This window comes from Eschrichtius robustus, chromosome 6 (genome assembly GCF_028021215.1).
Source record: "Eschrichtius robustus isolate mEscRob2 chromosome 6, mEscRob2.pri, whole genome shotgun sequence".
In the NCBI taxonomy this organism is placed as follows: domain Eukaryota; kingdom Metazoa; phylum Chordata; class Mammalia; order Artiodactyla; family Eschrichtiidae; genus Eschrichtius; species Eschrichtius robustus.
The window spans coordinates 37,446,273-37,468,370 of NC_090829.1; the positions used below are offsets into that span (position 1 = coordinate 37,446,273).

Here is a 22,098-nt window from a genome sequence, read left to right on the forward strand (position 1 = left end):
AAATTATCTACCATACCACTTTACCTGGCAGGGGAAGTACACTAATACTTAACCAGCGTTAATCTCTGAGCCCAGAGTCGCTTACCCGACTGAGCCCCTGCCTCCCCGCCCTGCCACGCTCCCACCAAAGTAGGGTTCTGTGGAAATGTAAAGAGACCCAGGGACTGTCAGGCTTTGATGAGACATGGATGAGAAATACTAAATTTGAGCCACAATGTATGAGGCACTGTGCTGGAAGTCAGTATGAACAACCAATTACAATAAATCCCACTTTAACTTGAACAGAGTTTTAGCCTCTTCCCCTCCCCACTCCTTTCTCATCTGGAACACTGGGCTTTGACTGATTAAAAGCAACCAGGGAGCAAGGAGACCGGAAGGAGTCTTGACAGAGGCCAAAGCCGGGACCCGCATGCTGCCTTCTGCTTGGCTGGAGCCCCCTCCTCCGCCTGCCGAGCCAATGCGGAACACAGGAGCCAAAAGATATTGTCGCCTGGCTTTGCTGGAGAGATACTGAACACGGATCAGGACATGCGCTAACTTTAGGAGGCTGGCTCTCCCCAAGAGCTCTCCCCCTTAGGGCAATATCTCCCAGCCTTGTCTTTCCCTGACAGCTGATGGGAGTTACTCCTCATCCCGGGGGATGAACAAGGTCATCAACCCTGAAGGTGCATCTTGTACTTGGGAACAGGAAGAAGAGACCAGATTCCCCTGTCAGATACCCCATCATTCAGCCAGGCAGTGACAGAAGGAAAAGAGGGCGGGTAAATCTCAGGCACAGAAGCAAGGTGACAAAGATTCATTGCACTTGGGGGACACAAAAAGTCACAGGGTCAGGGAGGTGTTCCTAGGATGGGAGAGTGTCATAAAGGGGAAGGAGGGCCCATTGGGACAGAAGGGTGGTCAGCAAATGGCAGCTCTGCCCTTTCTGGGAAGAGGGCAGCAGCCCTGGTCTCAGATTCCCATTGTTTCTCTTATTAGGAGAATCACCGTGGGATGCTGTTGAGTAAGATATTCCCTCTGGTGATCAGGACTGTAGTTAATTAACTGCTCCCTTGGGAAGTGGGTGTTGGGGCACAAGGTGGGGAGAAGGGTCCTGCACTGGCTGCCAGGGTCAACGTCTGCCTTCAAGGGCACGTTCTAGAAAAGACTACAGGATCTTCACATCTGCAGGGCTGCGGCAAGATCCCAACACCTCCCTAGAAAGACCTTCCAGCACCTGGGAGGGGACTGGGGAGGTGGCCGTTTGTTCCAGGCCTCTTGCCGAGCTGGGGAGGGTGGCCTCATCGTCAGGGGCCAGGGTCAGAGCAGGACGGGGGGAGCAGGAGGGGTTACAGTGGCCCCAGCACACGCAGAATTGAGAAACTGCCCGGCCATACGATGTGTAAAGACATTAACAACGTTCTGATTTTTCCCATGATGAACACTTCAATAGTTTTTTCTGAAATATGAAATTATTTCCAATCTTTTCCTCCCATTTTCCAGGGCTTTGTCTGCTTAGTGTGCTTTGGGGTAACTAAGTGCTGGGTGTGGCCCCATGAGGCCCGACCGGAGGGACTTTGCTAACTGTGTGGAGGCAGCCTGGATGCATCACAGCAAGAATTAAGTCTAGACGTGCAGCGCTCCCTGCCTGGAACACGTGAGTCACCGGGCTGCTTTCCCGAGGAAGACAATGTCTGTCCTGGCCAGATCTGCCCTCCCCCGGGCTGCTCCAGGGGAGCCCCTCAGCCCCATCTGGGGGGCAAGGCTGAGGGACTGAGAGCAGGCCAAGAGTCTGCAGGGCTATCCAGGGCGGACTGTCACCCCGGAACTGACTTGTGCCCGTAGCCTCCTTCTCCGCTGGGCCCCTCAGTCCTGGTCAGAGGGTCCCCGCATCCAGGGTGTGGCCACCTCGCGCTCACCCAGATCCCACGTCCCCTTCAATACCTATTTTGCAGACTTGTCCTTAGAAGTGCAAAATCTTCCTTCAGCACCTGTGCATCAGGGCAGAAACTGTAGTTCATGTCATTCTTGCCCTCGTTCCCATGTTTGCTCCTGATGCAACAGGGCCTTGCCAAGTCCGACTGCATCTCTTGCCAGGACAGCAGAGTTTCTCTTTCGGTGTCAGAGAGGACCGTGTGGTATCAACAACCTGCTTGTTGCCTCCAATCTTTGATTTTCTCATCAGAGGCCCCCAGCTGGCTCCCCACATCTGAATGCAGCCCACAGAAATCAAAGGTGAGAGCAGTCAGGTGGTTATCACTATTGCAGGCAGACGTCCTCTCAGCAGCTGTGCTAAGATGCGCTGCCCCAAACCTCAGACCTTTCCTCAGCTGTCCCGCCCCTACAGCTCTGCAGGCCTCGCTCCCCCTCTCGCCACCCCCCAACTCTCCCCACCCCCAGGCCCCGGGAGGTACATGATGTGATGAGGGGGGCTTGCGGGAAAGGGCGACGAGTCAACACCTTATATAACAGCTCCAGTTTCTACGTCAGCGTGAGATACATGGAATCAAAGTCCCTGTGCAGCCATTAATGTGTAATGCCTCAGTCACTGCTTCACAAACCAATCTTTAATGCCTCAGCGAGGAAAAAGACAATCCCGCAGTTCTCCCGGGCCCTGGACCTTGAGTCCTTCACGGCCACTGGGGCCTCACTCAGACTCAGCTCCCCGACATGAAAAAGTGTCATAGCGTAAAAGAAAAGCGAGGGTGGTGGTTTGTGCCAACACCGAACGCTGTTTGCCATGTTTGAGCCAACGCACTTCGTCACAGTTCCGCCTGCCTGTGGGCTGCCGCCTGGCTGATGGGTGGCCCCAGCATCTGGAGGCCAAAGGGATGACCCGTGGGGTTACCTCCCCGCACACCGAAAATATTCCAGCCATCTCCACCCACAGCTCTGTGGCTTGTGCCAAAATAGGTGAACACCTTCCCTGAGTTTGTATGTGTTGATTTATTAAGAGTGATGGTTCCCCACATCCTGCTGAGAAAAGACATCTTTCATTTCAGCTTTTGTTGTTGTTATTTTTTGCCTGTTCAGTCTTCCTGGCATGACCCCAGGCACCTCTTAGTAGCTGTTGTGCTGTCTCCAAGACGACAACCTCCCAAAAAAAGATATTCGTATTTCACAGAGGATGGGCCTTACCCTGTTCTCTCTTTCCACACCCCACTTAAGAAAATTCCAGTGTTTGGCAACCTGTCAGTGACAGCCTGTCAGAGTAAAATATTTGGCCAGAAGCTATAAATAGCTGCCTTCTGCTGTTGTATTAAAACAAGGATGATTATAGGAGTAGGGAGCAGGTCTGGGCAGGCTCCCCACTGGGCAAGGTGTCTTATACTTCCTCTCAGGAAGACTCCCTCTCCTTCGGGAATCACCTACATCAGTGGTTCTAAACTGGGGCCATTCTGACCCCAAGGGACATTGACAATGTCTGCAGGTGTTTGTGGTTGTCACAACTTGAGAGGAGGGGGAACGCTACTGGCATCTGGAGGTTGGAGGCCAGGGATGCCGCTAAACACGCTGCAATGCACAGGACAGTCCCCACACCCAAGAGCGATCCGGCCCAGGCGTCACTTGTGCCAAGGTTGAGAAACCCTGACAACATCTGCTAAGTCACCCCCACTCTCATATGACATTCCAGGTAGTCTGTGGTATATACAGAGAAATCTAGAGTGGAGGTGTTGTCACCCTTCTTCAATTCACTTAAACGTCATTAAAATGTATCAGATGTGTCTACTTGTGTAAAGGCCCACAGATAGGATTGCGTCTCTGCCTTCCGGAAGTCTAATCCCAGCAGAGGAGACAGACACGTATACAAACTACACAAGGGAAGATAAGCCAGCGGTGTTGAGAGTTGTCTCCTCATACGAAGGGCTGGGAACCTGAGACGGAGAGATGAAGGTCTGGGAACCTGAGACAGAGAGATGAACTCCCGCTGGCCTGGAAGGCAGGCGGCCTTCAGAAGTCCTCTGAAAGGAGAATTCACACTGTGAATTCACGCTGTGAATACAGACGAGGAAACCCCTGACTTCAAAGTGGGACCGGAAGCACTGAAGGCTTGGGAAGACCTGAGCAAAGACAGGGGCCTGCCTGGTGGGAGAGGACCAGAGGGCTGTGCTGGTGGCTGGCATGGGCTGCGTGGTGCTTTGGGACGGAGGATGAGGCCAACTTTCTTCTTTTTGTTGCATTTACTTTTTTTGGAATAACAGGCCACGTATTTCTGTGTCAGATTTTCATAGTTTCCCCTTTGTTTGCTACGGTAACATTACTATTCAGTCGAGAATCTTGCCATTTTTATGCAGTATTTAAAGGGGAGAAGAGTTTTCACCTAAAATGTAAATGATCAAGTTCCTCCTGGGGCCAGAACCAAGTAAGATTCTGTACTTGGTTCAGTTGTTACTAATTTTGTGTGAGATCCAATTTGTTTTTAGAAAAACTCACTTTGAGTGTGTATATTTGGAAGGATCTCAGAATCATGAGATTCTAGGAATGGAAGAAACCTCAAGAAATGCTCAGGTTCAGTTTTGTCCGGTCCAGCAGACAAGCTCTGATCATCACCCTTTCACACGTGAGACCATTACATTTCTGTACATTTCAGACAGAGAATAAGCTTATATTAAACGGCAGGATTTTTTATTGTAAACATTGGCTAAGGGGTACAGTTCTTCAGATTTGAGGGAGTAACCATTGTCCAAGTGGCTCTGCCCAGAGTTGATGGCCCAGAGATCAAGGAGATAATCTTAGCGTGTGTGTGTGTGTGTGTGTGTGTGTGTGTGTGTGTGTGTGTGAATGCAGGGCTAAAACGCAATAAGAAGCCACCAATCTCAAGATTTATAGGGGTGAGGTGTCCTCATCTCTACTGATTGAGGGAGCAGAGCCAGTGAGATCTCCTAGAAGCAGATGTGGGGAATAGTAGAGACTGTTAATAGTCAGCAGCCAAAGTCCATCTGGAAAGTGTCTGTCCAGGGATTCCTTGGATACTGGAGCCATTTTAGGAAATTCAGGCTTTTGGCAGAGCAGACAGCCTCCCTTGGGGGGGGTGGGGTGGAGGGTGGATCTCCCCAGGGATCTTGAGTGCCTGTGGCTACCAAGAAGCACTCCAACCCAGATTTCCCTGAATCCAGGCTCCCTGGGGACCCTCCCACCCTGGTTCAGAAGCTCTGCCTTGATTACAGCTTGAACTGAGATGACCTTGTATTTTCCTGTGAAAAATGCACCCCTATTCACGTCAACATCCGCAATGTGGGGCTCATTGCTGCATCATTTGTCCCACTCCAGGGCAGGACCCACCCAAGAAAAGCCCTGATTTTCTTTCTAAGGGACATCCCTAGTTTACCATAGCAAATAGATTATTTCCTCAATAGTAGGCCACTCAGTGTGTGACTCAGAGAGCTGCTTTTGTCAGGTCATGAGATGAAGGAGGAAACAGTGTGGGGAAGCACCAGATCCTTGGCTACCCCATTTCCTAAAGCGAGCCTTACCCCTGGCGTCATAAAATGACTTTGGCAGCCTTCTACCTGCCACAAATGAACTGAAAAGACAGATGTGTAAACACCAGATCCTTTTTGTGTGACAACATAAATGCTTTACGAGATCCTTTTACGGCAGCCACTAATCACTTACTCATCTTTTGCTCAACCCAGGGATGATCCCCTTCTGCTCAGAAGAAATAGAAGAAAGGCAACTTCCTATAAAACAGACTTGGGAGGAATCCACGGCAGGGAGAAGAAAGTGGGGAGATCATTCCTGGGCATGACTTCTAGGGATTGGCGATACCTTCCAAGGTAACGCCAGTCAGGGTCATAGTAGCTGCCTCCCTCCCACCCAGGAGATGCCCAGGCTGCCCTATGGATTTTCAGGCTCCTGGTCACTGGCTCTCTGCAGGAAGTCAGTTGTGCATTTGCACTGGAAGTGAGTGCTTAGGGCAAAGGCACCGAGCTGTCACTGGTTAATATTTCTTTGGAGTAGAAGCAGGTACACATCAAATCTGCTGTGTGTGGCCCTTGACATCTCCTGAGCTTTCTAACACTCCTGGTGACATAGAAGTGATTTGCCAAAGGCAAAGGGCATTTGTGTTACACCAAGGGTCTGTTTCCACCTTGGATCCCTGGTCTTCTTGTGTGAGTCTGGGGGCCTGCATCCTTGTTCTCAGAAACTGTGGTTTCAGGGGGCACCTTATTCCTCAGCCTGATCCTCCCAGGTGCTCGGCCACTGCCTGACTGTGGCCATCACTTCTGGAGTTTGAACAGCAGATTATCCGTCAGAATCTTTGTGATGCCCTGATGCCCTGCTCAGAGCTCTCATTTACCAAGCGTTGATTCTTGCAAGGTGTTTACATATGTCATCTAACTTAATCCTCACAGGGATCCTGTGCTCACTTTATGAGAAAGGAATTCTGTCCACGCCGGCCACATTCGCCCAACCTGACCCACGTAGACCCAGCTAAAGGTAGGAGACCAGACAGCCCCTGTTTGAGCATCCTTATAGAACTTGCTGTCTCTTTACAGGTTTGATTTTTCAAATCGAGTTGCTATTTGATACTCTAGTCCTACTACTGGGAAAATGATACCAGGGAGATGGGGGTGCCTTGGGTATGGCTGGCCTGAGGTAGCAAACAACCCAAGGTCGGGAGCGGTAAGTCATGGGAAATCCCAGACAGCTGCGCCAGTAATTCAGCTTCTGTTTCCCCAAAAGCAGCTGAAATCTAGGTTTTGTTTTTGTTTTATATAAGAAAACTTCTAGTTTTAAATGTTGGCAACTGATTAAAAAATGAACGAAACAAAACTTGTTTAACACCCAGCAAGTGAAATAACACATTTGGGAGCTGGTTTGCAACTTCCAGGTTAGGTTTTCCATGAGATATAGAAATTCAAACATGGGATAGAACAGGACCCATTATTTTTTTTCATGAAATATACTTTTTATTAGAGTGTATTAAAATCCTCAAACTTCAGAACAAAGTTCTAAAAAATATAAATGCTTAGGCATTTTTGTCACTAACTTTATTTTTCATATTAATATCACCTTCTATTCGTACGACAGTTTACACGGTGCATTAAGATCGAGGATATTGTCCCATCTATTGCTCACAAGGCAGCTGTGAGGTGTGCACTGTTACTTCCATGGGTGCAGGCAGGGAAACTGAGGCTGAAAGAGGCTCAGCCACTGACTCAAAGCCCCAGGACCACACACTGTCAGCCTGAAACCCAGCCACAGCTTCCCAACTCTTCTGTTCTCTTCATTCAGTAAACCTTGATTTTTAGTTTCTTTCATCAGCACTACTATACCAACAAGTATCCTTCACTCCAGGCCACACAATTTTTTTCCCAAGTCAGCTCTAGCATGAAATAGAAAAGAAATCATAAACTCTCCTTTAACCTAGCACTTAGCTTTTTTTTAAGAGGCCAAAAAGGGAGAGGGTGATGGCTCTTAACCCAAGGTTGGGGGGCCTAAGAGTGAGTGGAAGGAGGAAACCTGTACCCCCTGCAATTGTCGGCAGCACTGTGTGGAGAGGTGCCCTGGGCATGTTCTGGGGAAGGGGACTGTAGCTTCCTCCGGAGGGTGTCCAGCTTTCCTGCAGAGGGTGAGAGCTGTGCAGGTTTGACTCCAAACCCTTGATCTTTATCGATACTGAGTCATAACTTAAGCAACCTTCCTAAATCTGCAAACTGATTTTTCCCCAATACGCTCCTCTATCAGGAAGATGTAACTCAAGCCACTTTGCGTCTGAAATTAGTCACCACCAACTAATTTAATCCCTTGCTTATCAATGGCTTATTACTATGGACCCGGCTGTGTTCCTGCAGGACAGGCCTCCACAGTTGTTACGACCTTGATCAGCCCTCCGACTTTATAACTGGTTTCTTCTTAAAAGGCCCAAGCCCTTTTTTCCTGTAATGGAAAACACTTTTGAACAAAATATAATCTTTTCATGAGGAATAATTACTTTGTGCTAACATGTTAAGAACCCTCATACACTGTTGATGGGAATGTAAATTGGTGCACCCACTATGGAAAACGGTATGGAAGTTTCTCAAAAATTAAAAACAGAACTGCCATATGACCCAGAAATTCCACTCCCGGGTATATATCCAAAAAAAAAACAACAAAACACTAACTCGAAAAGATACATGCACCCCATTGTTCATAGCAGCATTATTTATAACTGCCAAGATACAGAAGCAACCTAAGTGTCCATCAACAGATAAATGGATAAAGAAGATGTGGTATATATATACAGTGGAATACTACTCAACCATTAAAACCATTAAGAGAATGAAATTTTGCCATTTGCAGCAACATGAGTGAGCTTGGAGGGCATTATGCTCAAGTGAAATAAGTCAGAGAAAGACAAATACTGTATATCACTTATATGTGGAATCTAAAAACTACAACAAACTGGTGAATATAACCAAAAAAAAAGAAGCAGACTCACAGATATAGAGAACAAACTAGTGGTTACCAGTGGGGAGAGGGAAGGAGGGACAATATAGGGGTCGGGGATTAAGAGGTACAAACTATTAGGTATAAACTAAGCTACAGGGATATACTGCACAACACGGGGACTATAGCAAATATTTTATAATAACTGTAAATGAAGTATAACCTTTAAAAATTGTGAATCACTATAGTGTACACCTGTAACTTATCTAATATTGTACAACTATACTTCAACTAAAAAAATTTTTTTAAAGAGTATGTAAAAAGGAGAACAAAGTAAGCAATAAAGTAGCAGGCATTTCTTCTGTTAAGAAGTCTTTCTGGACAGTGCAAGAACCCATAGCAGAAACTTCTCACTAGACGGTACAAAGAGCATCCAGGGCCTAGAGTCTCACCTATTTCATCACCTTTGCAACTGTCTGTGGGAGACAACGTGCAGAGAATTTTTATAACAGGGGGTGGGGAGCCCCCCAAAGACGACATCATAGGGAACCACAGCACAGGTGTGGAGTCGGGTGGCCTGGATTTGATATCCAGCCTTGCACCAGCTCATGGTGTGACTGAGGATGTCATCTTACCTCTCCAGGGCTCCTGAGCTCCTGTCTCTCTGACAAAATGACTTCTAGGGACAAGAAGGTCGGAAGGGAAAAAGGAAACAGGAGTAATATCTACCGAGAACCCACCAGGTTACCAGGTCCCGTGTCTGGTATTATCACACTCAGCCTCTCATTTAAATCCTCACAATGGAGGGGCTCCCCTGGTGGCACAGTGGTTAAGAATCTGCCTGCCAATGCAGGGGACACGGGTTCGAGACCCGGTCTGGGAAGATCCCACATGCCGCGGAGCAACTAAGCCCGTGCGTCACAACTACTGAGCCTGCGCTCTAGAGCTGCGAGCCACAACTACCGAGCCCACGTGCCACAAGTACTGAAGCCCACGCACCTAGAGCCTGTGCTCCGCAACAAGAGACGCCACCGCAATGAAGCCCACGCACCGCAACTAGAGAAAGCCTGTGTGCAGCAACGAAGACCCAACGCAGCCAAAAATAAATAAATAAAACAAATAAATTTATAAAAAATTTTTAAATTTTAAAAATAAGTAAATCCTCACCATGGGACTTTTGGATCTGTGCCCAAGGCCACATGACTTGTAGATGGCATGGCCAGAATCCAAAGCTGGGTCTGTCCAACCCTAAATGGCAAGGTTCAGGGGATCTCAAACTCCGCCCATGAAGCACCTCCAGCAAGAGAAAAGACTGACCCCTTGGATTAGTTTGCTCAGAGCTCCTGTAACGAAGTACCATGGGCTTCAACAACAGAAATATGTTGTCTCACGATTCCAGAGGCCAGAAGTTTGAAATCAACGTGTCAGCAGGGTTAGTTCCTTCTGAGGCTGTGAGGAAGGATCTGTTCCAGTCCTCCCCCTAGCTTCTGGGGGTTTGCTGGCAACCTTTGGCATCCTTGCCTGGTAGACACATCACCCCCATCTCTGCCTCCACGTTCACACAGTCTTATCCCGTGTGCATGTCTGTGTCTAATTTCTGCTTTTTATAAGGACGCCCGTCACACTGGATTAGGGGCCCACCTAAGGAACTACATCTGCAATACCCTATTGCCAAATAAGTTCATATTCTGAGGTCCTAGGAGTTAGAACTTCAACATATTCGGAGAGACACAATTCAACCCATAATACTACCCACTTCAGGAGTCTTGGGGGTGTGGCTTATGGCATCTGCTACCAGCACGAAATGTTTCTGAAGCATCGTGCATTATCTTTAAAATGTACGCAAACTGAGCACAGAACTCCATTGGTAGATCACTATCTCATATAAAACAACGTTTCCCAAAAGTCTGTGAGTAAAAGTAGTGATCCAGAAAGCTGCTCCATGTTGATCCTAGGGATCCGGGACCTCACATCTTTTCATGTCTGTAGAGGATGCTCACACCAAGTGTGAAAGCCTCTGAGAGGCAGAGACACCTGTAAGGAAGAAAAGGCACATTTAACCTAAATGAGCACGAAGAATATTGACTGAGACAGGGCTGAACAAGCAGTCATGCGAACTAGATACACAGAGAAAATACAGAGCATCCCTGACCAAGATCCCTGACCAACGAACCAGACCAGTGTGGAAACAACACTTGCAGAGAGCCCTGTTGCAACCACACGACTTTTTTTCATTCTCTTCTCTTTCCTTTTGAACAGAAGTCAGCGTCGCACAGCACTGTTCATCCCGTTTCCCTAACACAATGGCTTTTGAAGACCATGCTTTTGAAGTGCAGGTGCCGTGGGGACAAAGCTGACGGTTGTGGTAGTAACCAGCTTTGTAACACACTGGTCAGATTCACATTTTTCTATTATAGTAAATGTGCCTCAAGTAACGGAACTTACCAGCAACACTAACCATGGCCATACTGTTCTTTTACTTCCTAAGAAATAACATTTTCAAAAGTGACAAAGGACTCCAACAAAGGCCCAGCAATGGGAGTGAGAATGACTCAAGCGGCAAAAAGGGCTCTTGATGTGGTTCGCTTATTGCCCCACTTGGTTTGTGACAGAAAAGTGGGTCGAGCTGATGCATTTCCACACGCTGAGGACCTACCGCCAGTCCCGTGGAGCTGCACTCCCACCAGAGCCCAAGCTGGAGAGAGCCTCTGATGGACAAGGCTCCAAAGACAGCACCAGGTACCTGGATGGCGTGGAAAAAGAGGTGGCTTTCTGCTTTCCTTGGTTAAAAACATGGGGACCGCGGTGTTCTTTTATTTTTTTCCCTGCCCCTCTATTAGGAGACATACGAACTTCACAAAGGCATTCCTTGTCCACTTAGCCGAAATGTCTATCAAAATCAGACCACAGTCAAGGAGAAGACATCCCACAGGATATGGCCAAGTGACAAGCCTGGAGAACACACCTGACCCAGGGTTATCGCTCAGGGCAGCCATGAGGCTGCAGCTCCACTCAGGAAAAACCCCTACTGATGCCTGGGTTCTGAAAGCTGTGCACAGAATGCCAAAGGTCACTCCTGAGAGACCCGGTGTTAGCAAACACAGTGGCCAGACCCTTGAGTAAAGTATATGATGACAGAGGAAGATGGTCCTCAAGGGAAGGAGGGAGATGGGGATCAGAAAAACCAGAGCCTGCAGGGGCCATCGGCCCCCTTTGACGAGTGATCAGCTCCCCCAGGGCAGTGGGGACTGTTCCCTTCTCTAGGGAGATGAGCTTTCCTCAGAAGCAGGGCTATTTCATCAGGCTTTCCCACAGCCCGAAGAGAGTATCTCATGAGATCATCCAAGTCCCTCTGTCCTGATCCCACATCCATCACAGCTATTGCTGTTTCCCAGGCCTCCCGATAATGGAAGGTACGGTGTCTACTGGGAAGGTGTCTGCGCAGGAGGGGTAACTGGCACTCGGCCTGTAATGAAGCAGAAGCTGTAAATGATGTCTAAAGATTGTGCACATCTTTCAGCTCTCACTGTCCTCTCAGATCCCAGCCTCCTCCCTCCCTCCCCCGTCAGCCCACAAGGGTCATCCCTGGGCAGCTGAGACAGACAGAAGGGGCCAGGTACCCAGCCAGGGCCTGGAGCCCGTGGCCTGGGGGCCCTGCACGCACTCTGGACCACATCCACGCTGCCCACATTCAGAGCTCAAACCCTCGGTAGAGCTCTGAGGAGGTAAGCATTTTAAGGCAATACGGTCGCGCTCTGGTTTGCAGCCTGGTTTCTGGTGAGTTTGTTTTGTGTGAGTTATTGCCCCCAGTGGCTTATTCATTCCCAAGGAAGAGATAGAAATCTAGTTTTTCCCAAAAGAGAGGAGCAGATCCCCAAGCACCATGTCCTCAGCAGGGCGGTGTCCAGGCTGGGGACAGCAGGCAGCCCTGCCCAGCACCTCTGGCCAGCTGCGTCTCCTAGAGGCTCGTCATGTGCCCCTCAGAATTTGTTGAAAGTCAGTGGGATTCCTGAAACAAGATGGGATTAAGCCACAGAAAGCAGGGCCCAACCCAGTGGTAATGTTGGGGGGGAAAAGTGGCCCCTAAGGGGAAAAAAAGGCAAAGAGGTGAAGTACTGTATAATTTAAATGCATTTTGGGAGGCTCTCCCTGAAACTGGCTAGGCCAGGGCACCAGACTGGTTATATTTTCTAAAAAAAACCCAGAAAACCTCCAAAGAAAGGAAGAAACCCTGGTTATGATCATTGTTTCCCTCCAGCTTTTATCCCTTAGACAGTGGGTCCCCAGCAGCGTGTCTGCCCCCACCCCAACTAAAAGGGACATTTGACAATGTCTGGAGACGGTTTTAGTTGCCGCAACTGGGGAACACGACCAGCATCTAGTAAGGGAGAGATGAAGAATGTTGTTAAACACCCTGCAACACACACGCCAGCACCGCCCCCCGCTCCCCCTCCCACCCTCCCCCCCGACAAAGAATTATCCCAAAATGTCAAAGAGCCACTGCTGAGAAACCTTGCCTTCAGAGAATGATTCTCCTGGGCTCTCACCAATGCATGTGCTGCTAAACCAAACAAAATGTATACGGGGGATTCATAACAAGAGAGGGCTCGATGGTGACCGAGAACATACAGCAAGTCCTGGACCATCAAACACTTTGAAGAAGACCAGCGGTCAGCTCTAGGGAGCCACTTCTCTGATTTTAAGCATCGTCTTCTGAAGTCCGTTAAGCATCTAGCCTATCACTGTGTTACAGTCAAGTTAATTGGCAAAGGGAGTTCAATGGAACCACTGTCCTCTAAGAGTTTACAATATGAGATGGAGAGTAATAACTAGGCAGCGCTTTATATAAAGCTGAGATGAACAAATAAAGGGAGAAGTCAGGCCATGCCGATTGCACAAGCTGGGAGCCGAGTATATTCTGAGAGATGGTGAGGGAGGGTAAGAGTCAGCACAGGTGAGTAAGGTGGCACTGAAGGAACGTAAAAGAAGACCTTCAGATAGTGTCCACCTGTACCTTCATTTATCTGTCCTTTCACTAAAGTATGCACTGCATGCTTCCAGGCAGTAAAAGTACAGAAGGCACAGTCTCTGTGCCCCTAAGATTCACACAAATAAGCAAAATACAAAAATGTCACTTTGAGACATTACAGCAAGCAGATGTTTTAGTGTTCGGTGAAGGGGGTGATGCCTGCACGTGGTAGAACTTGCATTTGACCTGGGCCCGGAGCCTGGGTACCGCTGGGGGGAGCTGAGCTTGCCTGAGAACCCCAGACCAGGGATGCAGGCTGGGGATTAGGTATCATGCTGACAAGAATCTCTGTAAAGGGCGTTCTGATTTAAGGTATCTGTTCTGGCTTGCCTTTTGGCCACTCAACAAAACTCTCTGTGCTTCAGTTTCTCTCTCCTTCCCATTTCCAAGCAATTAAGACCATACCTACTCTTATTAGGAACCACGACCGTGTGAAGCCCTGTGGAGCCTAGTGGCAAGATGATCAACATCAGTGAGGTTCAAGAGAGATGTTAGCAGTTCTAACTCACAGGGCATCTAGTGTTGTTTACGTGCCTCTGACCTCACTCAGTAACAGCAACTCAGAAACCTACCCAGGCAAAAAGTCACATGTTTTGAAGACATACTAATATTTCAATGGCCTAAACATTTTCCAGGACCAAATCTTTACCAGAGCTGCAAACAAGCAGTCAGATGGACTGCCCTGTGAGCTTTCTCCTCTACCATGAACCCACAGAAAGGTCAGCAGCCGGACACAGAAAGAGGAGAAGGGTCCTGAATAAACACAGACAGTTTAATCAACCATGAAGAAAACCAGGAGTTGACTGAAAGTGCTTTGTCAGGAAGAGAAGCGAGGCCCCTGCCCTCAGAGAAAGGCGAGGAAGGTTGGAGGTCATTTAGCAGCAGAGATGGCCACTGACCACAGAGGCCACTGCGGAGGCACCAAGGGCCTGGTGGGGATGTCAGGGAGGGGAGGGGTGGAAACCAGCGTTTGGGTATTTTCCAAAGAATAGGACAAATAAACGTTCCCTAGAAAGAAGATGAAATTTTAGCTCAATAAGAAGGGAAGATACTGTTTTAAAACCACCATAATTACTTAAGAGTTGGTTACTCCTTCAAGCTTATGTCCATCAAGCCTGTCATTTCTGATTCCAGACTCCTCAGGGAATTTTAAAAACTGGTTTATTCAAATTACATCAGTATCCTTTACTTGCATCTAAAAAAATCAAGGTCAAGCTATGTTGATGTGAGAAAGAGAATTTAGATGAATGAGGGCTGACACCGAGTCTCTGGCCCTGTAATTACTTTCTTTGTAAGCCTGAATACCGGATCAGATGGATGCCTTCTCCACACTTTTTGTGGTATTTATGGAATACCTTTAAACAATGGAATCTGGAACCGCCAGCAACATTGTGTCCAAATATATCCAATCCTGTTTGTTTATGTTTTTAATTGAAAGTCAAACAATTTTAGACCAACTGGTCTATGGTATCATTGGAAATGCATATTTTTAGAAAATTCTTGAGAATTTTGCATACCATTAAAGTAACTTGACATCATACTTTATATTTCCCAGCTTCCCATCATACTTTATATTTCCCAATATTGATTGCTGTTGGAATGAAATCAAGGGAACCATTCAAGAAAGTCTGCAGCCTGAAAGGTTTGCTTAAGAATTCTGATTCCACTAGAAAACCATTTCTTTTAAGATGGCTTTACCATTTTCCAAAAAAATGGTTCATGTAATATGGTTGGTTTGTTCTCATTACAATTAAAGATGCAATTCATTAAAGAGTCTTTAACTTCATTAAAGCAAGGCTTTCTATTAATGTTATCAAGCACTGATGGGCTTCTAATCGGACATTCTCAGCAGGCAGGAAAACAACTTTCAAACTCTCTGATTTTGTATGAAGCAATGCTCATTTCTACACAAAGACTTTCATTTCTGTGATCTGGCCTGGTAAAATGTTTATTCCTTCATGCTTATTTGAGTCCCAGGTCTGTGGGCCTGATAATATGTATAGGAGGATAATTTATATGGGAAGACAGTTGTGCTGTTTATATTCAATACTTTGAGGATTAGGAAAAATTTAAACCAATTAAGAATTCCCATCATCAGGAGTTTCTTAGAAGGAAATGACTTTTCAAGGCATGTGGGAATTATCAAGAACATAATTTTCCCCTGAGATGATGTGTTGGTACACAAGAGGAGTGTTGGCAGGGTATCCAGAGGAACTGATAACTCGCACATGAGGAAATGAGTCGCTACTTTCAAGGCTACATGACAGGAGACCAGGGCATATTTTCCCCATTTATCTTTTCATTTTAAAGAGTCGTGGAATTCGGGTACATCTTGATTGTTCAGGATAATAAAGGATATGTGAGACAGGGATAGAAAAACCACAAATGGGAGTAAAATAAGAAAACCAAGGATTACTTTTTTTTTCCTGTTTATTAACATTCACACCGAGCTGTGTACTTTGGTTACCATGGTCTCGTGGTATCTCATGTCACAGGCCACACCGTATAAAATCACAGAGGCCACGACAGGCAGGAAGAGAGGCGGGGCCTTGTCTGAGTAATACAAACAGCCCAGTGTGTTGGATGTGAGCCGGGGTGCACTGCGGCCTGAGGCGCCCAGCCCAGGAGCCGGCTGGCTGCCGCCTCCCCTCTTCTCCTGCCTCCGCCTGCCCCCTAGTGGACGGCCGTGGGAAAGCGCGGGAGTCCGCCTGGGGGTCTTTGCGGGGGCTGAGATGCGGCTCCCCGAGAGCGGGCCTCCCCCAGCCCTGTTCCCAGGCACTCTCGGTCAGTTTCCTGGAGAATCAGGGTTCCGCCTGGCATGCTCTGAAGTCTCCCTAGGATGAGCACCATCATTTCCTATGTCGTTTTCCCCATTTTCCTCTACCTCTGCCTGCCTTGATCCCCCGCTGGCCGGCACCTTCCCTTGTGAAATCCCCACACGAGACATGCCTTTTCTAGAAAGGACAAATTATTCCTTCTCTGGGTCCTGCAAACTGTAGAGAACCAACACAGTACGGTGCTATTGAACCCATTCCCACTGTAGGGGCCTCTTATGCCTCCTATATGTCCCTATAGCCATTCATTTATTCATCAGATACCTACTAGATGCCGCACCCTGCGCCGGGCCCTGGAGACACGGACGAAACCGGGCCAAGGTTCCTGCCCGCCTGGAGGAGCACACAGCCCAGAGGGACAGCTCATGCATCAGCTGCCGTGTGACGAGGCTCACACCTCTAAAAAGACAAGAGTGCGGCGCTGCGGGAGCGAAGGCGGTGAGGGCAGAGCCTTTCTGGGTTTGTTGTGGGTTCTCGCCACAGCGAGCTTAGCCCCACAGCTGCTTTGTTCGAACGGCTCGGAACAGTAAACGCGGCTGGCACGGGCTGTCCGGACACCACACACCTCTAGGATACGCTGGCTGTGCTCCGCATTTTCATCCCTGCCCAAGTCACAGAGATCCGATGGTGCTGACAGGAGGCGGGCATCACCCGGAGCCCCTCAGATGACGCCCTGCCCCATTTACACACCGTGGCATCCCTCAGCTCCTGCCAACACTCTGCTCTGGCTTGCTCACTTCAAGCCTCCCTTAATTTTTCTGAGGCCTGGGTTTTCCACATCGCTGATTCACAGAGATGGAAGACCTAGAAAAGAAAAAAAGGTAATTATCTCAAATGACTCAGGAGCCCTCTTGGACCCTGTGATCTGTGTATCGACCTTCACTGTAAAAGCTGAGAGTGATAATATTGTCATCTGTGTAAGGAAAGCTGGAAGAAAAACAGATTAACGTTCTTTTGAACTCCTGGCTCCTGGCAAAAATTAGTGTCGCGAGGATGGATTCTCAGCCACGGTCTGACAGCTGAATGCCTCATCCAGAGGTAAAGGTACCTGTAAAGAGCCCCGGAAGATGACAAGTTCCTGGGGCCAGGGCCGCATTTGCTCACCTCTCTCTCTCTCTCTCTCTGATGCAGTAAATGTTTGTGGGATGAATGGTTGCCACCTCCAGCCCTGTCAGGCCCTGGAAGAAACACGGACTGGGAAATGAAACCAACTGGCAGGCCCTAGACGCTTCCATTTAAGATTCCTGAACAAATAAGAGGAAATGACTTGCGTGCTACGAAACTACTGAGAGATATGACAGCCGAGGAAGGATGGGAATCGCCTACGGGAGAGGAGCGGGTGGGGGGACAATTCTCCGCCGGGGGTGGGGGGCGGTGGTGAGAGGGCGCAGAAGCACCCGCAGGGCAGCCAGAGCAAGGCGGTCATTACGCCCCCAGCGGAGAAGGGTGGAGCTGCGGGTCAGCAGCGGATGGCGCCTGCGAGGTGTTCAGAAGGCAGAGCCAAAGACCTCTGGGAACTGACCCGAAATCCTTGGTTTTCCCTGAGGCGGCTGTGGCCTGGGGGAAGGGAAGTTACATATAACTATAAATGTTGTGCACTCTGCAACTTTTGCAATTAGTCTAAAGAAACTCCAACATCCTATTTTAGGATGGCGTGCATTCAAATTATCATTCTGTGCCCCAGCTCTGGGTTCCATTAAGTCCTTATTCTTCCTGCATTTCTGCTTTTCCTCCATGTACCCTTAATAGCACCCATAATTCACTCACTTCAAGTCAACAAATATGGATTGAATGCCCACTCTTTGCCAGGTTATACTAGGTACCAAGAATACAATGTCAGCAAAAACAGACATGGTCCCTGCCCTCATGGAACTTACACAATAGAAAAGGAGACGACCTTGATCAAATAACCACGCAAATTAACATGACATTGCAATGTGTGGTGCCCCAAGTACATAATAAGGGGTTTGATTTAATAAGGGATATCAGGGAAATCTCTAAGGAATTGATGAGTGAAATGAAACCTGAAGGAACAGGATTAACCAGGGCAGGCGGGTCTGTGCATCTCCCTGTGGCATGGCACTTGTGTCCTCAAGGTCGTGAAAGACTCGAGTGTGACCACAGCACAAACAGGGAGGTGGGCAGCATGCATGACAAGGCTGGATTCGAGCCAGGCCATTCACAGGGGGCCACTGAAGTGTTAAAGTGGACAGGCGATGTGATCAAATGTGCATTTTAGAAAGATTGCTCTGGCCACAAGAGTTTGGAAAGAAGAGCTTGGAAAGGGTCATAAGTGGACGTCATGAGACCAGTTAGGAAGCTGTTATAGGTGAATTCAAGACTAGGAGAAGAGCCACGGAGGAGAGAAAGGGGGAAGATTCTGTATAGGAGGCACAATTGTCAGGACGTGGTGACGGAGTAGATAGGCTTACAACGTATTCCACACCTCTACCATCTTCCAACAACCTCCCCTGCAATGAGCCCTCTCTTCATGGGCTAGATTGCTATACAAATACAACTGAGATACAAATACAATTTACCCCTCTTCCAGGTTTATCCCTAAGGATGCCTTCCTTCATGGTTTCTTTCTAGCTTCCTCTAGAAATGAAGGGAAGGAAGGTCTGTGATGCCTGGAACATATCAAAGGTCATGGGTTGAAATGAAAACAACTCAGATTACAGGACTGTCAACTCCCATGACCTTAACTGAAGGTCTGAGGAGTTGATAGCAGACCAAGAGAGCCTTACAACACTGCAGGCTGCTACAGCGTTGGATCTGCTGATTGAGTGCTTAAAATTCATGTATTGTCCAATTAATCAAAGTATTCTTCTACCACACATTTAGAGGATGCTATGTAAAATTTCTGCATCAGCTGGGGGTGGAACTAGCTACCTAGGATCCTTGCTTCTGCAAAACAGCCATTGATCTGTTCCAGAAATGGTGTTTTATCACTGTGCTGTGCTAGGTAACAGGGACTGGAAGATGAATAAAAGTGTCCTGCCTTCCAGGAGTTGCAATCTAGCCCGTCTGCCAATCAGGACAGCACAGCGTCAGTGACGAAGCACAAGCAGAGGCAAAGCCTGAGGCAGGGGACAGGAGCGCTGTCTGGCGGAGTTAGGAAGGTCAGGAAGGTTTTCCAGAAGACACATCTGAGCCAGGTGTCAAGGGGTGAGCAGGAATTTATGTGGAGAAGAGGAGACTGCTCATTTCAGGCAGAAGAAACAGCTCATATAAAGACACAAAAATACCTAGGACTAAGATGTGGCCAAAAAGTGGGCCCAGAGGTGATGGCGGGGGCTATAGCAGGAGGTGAGACTGGAGACAGACCTCTGGTGAGGTCACTGGAAGCTCCTAACTACCTGCTTAAGGGAATATTAGTATTAATATTAGTATTTCTATTGTATAACAAGTTACTCCAAAACTTAGGTGCTTAAAACAACAGTCATGTATCATCTCACAGTTTCTGTGGGTCAGCAGTCTGGACATAGTTCAGTGGTCCTCTGGCTCCGGGTCTCACAGGCTGCAGTCAAGGTGTCAGCCAGGGCTACGGTCATGTCAAGGGTCCACTGAGGGAGGCTCCCCCTCCAGGCTCGCTCACGTGGCTGTTGGCCGGCCTCAGGTCCTCACTGGCTCCTGGCTGGAGACATCGGTTCCTTACCACATGGGCCTATCCATAGGGAAGCTCATGACATGGCAGTTATGGCAGAGAGACAGAGGGAGATAGAGAGATAGAGAGGGAGAGGGAGGAGCCAAGGGAGAGAGAGAGAGATGTACAAAAAGACATCTCTCGTTATCTAATCTCAGGAGTGACACCCCGTCACTTTTGTCATCTTCTGTTTGTTTAGAGGGTCACTAGGTCCAGCCCACATGAGAGGACGGTTCACACAGGGAGTGAATACTAGTAGGTGGTGATCCTTGGGCTGTTTTAGAGGCTGCCTGCCGTAGGTACCATAGCTATTTCAGGCGCGATCCCAGCATTATTGCGTTCTGCATAAGTTATAGGGAAAGACGTATAATTTCACCGCATATTAGTTTGTTTTTGTCAGTGGGTACACTCTGGTCCCCAGGAGCCCTGAAGAACAATGTGCTTCATTTCACATCTCTCCCTGAGGATTTTGTACAACCCACTTGGCATTCGTGCTGTTATTATTAGATGGATTCAGCCAAAGCTGCCTGTGAGGATAGAGATAGATGGGAAGGTAGGGAGGCAGACAAAGGAAGTGATCAGGACCCCAAATTGAATAAAGAAAAAGGTTACACGCCAACTGAAAATCAGAAATGAATCTGAGTGGAACTAAGTATCGAGGTTGACAGCTCATACATGATGCCAACTTGCCACAGCTTGGCAGTGCCCTTGGTTTTCCCACATGCAACTGAAAATAGCTAGCATTCATCCTGAGGGAGTGCTTCTAAAATAAGTAACTACTGGGAGCTATACCTCACTGCTTATTCAGGCTGGAAGCAGTCTGCAATTATTTTGCTGAAATTAGATACAAATTAAGTTGCCACTTCCGGAACCCTTTCTCCTGTACCATATCACAGGAAAAAGACACTGAATTTTGAGTTCGAATAGTTTAGATTTCTTACAAATAAATGTGATAGCTGATAGGATATATGCAAAGGCAGATTATTAATACTAATCTCTTGTGAGACCTAATCTGTTCAGGAGCCTGGTTTTCTGATCTTCAGGCCTGGGTTAACTTGCTATGGACACAGAGTGACAGTCCGGTAAAGGTGACTGGAGGGAGGGATCAACTTGCCCACACTTGAATATACTGTGTGGCACCACCGTTAAACCTGCTGGGGACAGAAGAGAGGGGACCAGCATAGGATCGTCCGCTGGGATGGATACGGATGGCTGTGCTCCCACTTTTTTTAGTGATCTGAAAGCTCTCAGGGTCTTTATCCATTTGGATACAGAAGTTCTACTATGTTTTTAAAAGCCAAACAGCATAAACAAACATACATGCAAACAATAATAATGATCATTTGGGGGCATCTCCCCTCAACCTCGGCTAAAAAGGAACTGGAATACAGATAATGGGAGTGTTTGGCGGCCGGGGCGGGGGGGTGGTTTCTGCTATGAAAGAGCCCCTGAATTATACTGTCTCCTTAATAAAACACCATCTTCTTTGAACTGCCTTTGGAAGAAGTGGACGAATATCTAAGAGCCCAGCTGTGCTGGAACCTGGGAGGCTGTGGTGCTGCTGGGTTGGATGCTTCTCCACAGCTTTGACTTCCAGCTTCCCTTTGCAGAGGGAAAGATTACTTTCTTCTCTTTGTGGGAGACATCAGTCACAGATGAAGCACCTTCATCCTCCCCCCCACACAACCCCAACCCTATACCCTTACTGTGATCTGGTGAATCTTCGAAGTGCCAAATGAAATAAAGAGCTCCAAGTAACCTTTCCTCCTCCGTGAAGGGGTTTGTTTTGTTCTGTTTTTGGTCACCATAATTCTCAGACAAAAACTTCTAAAAGGTTCCCCTAAGCAAACTCTTAAGATGGTGAACCTCTACAACCTCCCTTTAATGTCAGGGGTCATTTCATGCCTCGTTTAACTTTTGAAATTATTTTCTGTGCCTCCTTTTTCCAGATTTGTTAGGGCTTGGGGAGTCAGCGAAATGAAGTTCAATGGAATCAAAGTAGCCTGAGCGGTGTGAAGTGAGCTGATGTCAGCAGTGGTTCCCCACGCAGCTCGCGACTGTCTCCCATAGCACATCTCCTTGGACTGGTGAGTTCGGCACCATATTTATTCTGACAGACGAAAGCACAGGCACAGGCTCTGGCTGCCTCGTATCAGCTGAACATTGAAAGCAACCACCCTTTCTGGACATCCTTCTGCCTTCCCAGAACTTACCATGGCCTGAAAATCCCCGTT

At 47.9% G+C, this 22,098-nt stretch overlaps 1 long non-coding RNA gene across 1 annotated transcript; it reads left to right on the forward strand.

The window, feature by feature from the left end:
• Positions 1-2,017: 2,017 nt before the first annotated feature.
• On the forward strand, positions 2,018-21,891 carry LOC137766793 (uncharacterized). Its single transcript, XR_011074368.1, has 3 exons — positions 2,018-2,214; positions 6,336-6,420; positions 21,814-21,891. It is a non-coding gene; the product is annotated as an uncharacterized lncRNA (long non-coding RNA).
• Positions 21,892-22,098: the final 207 nt, after the last annotated feature.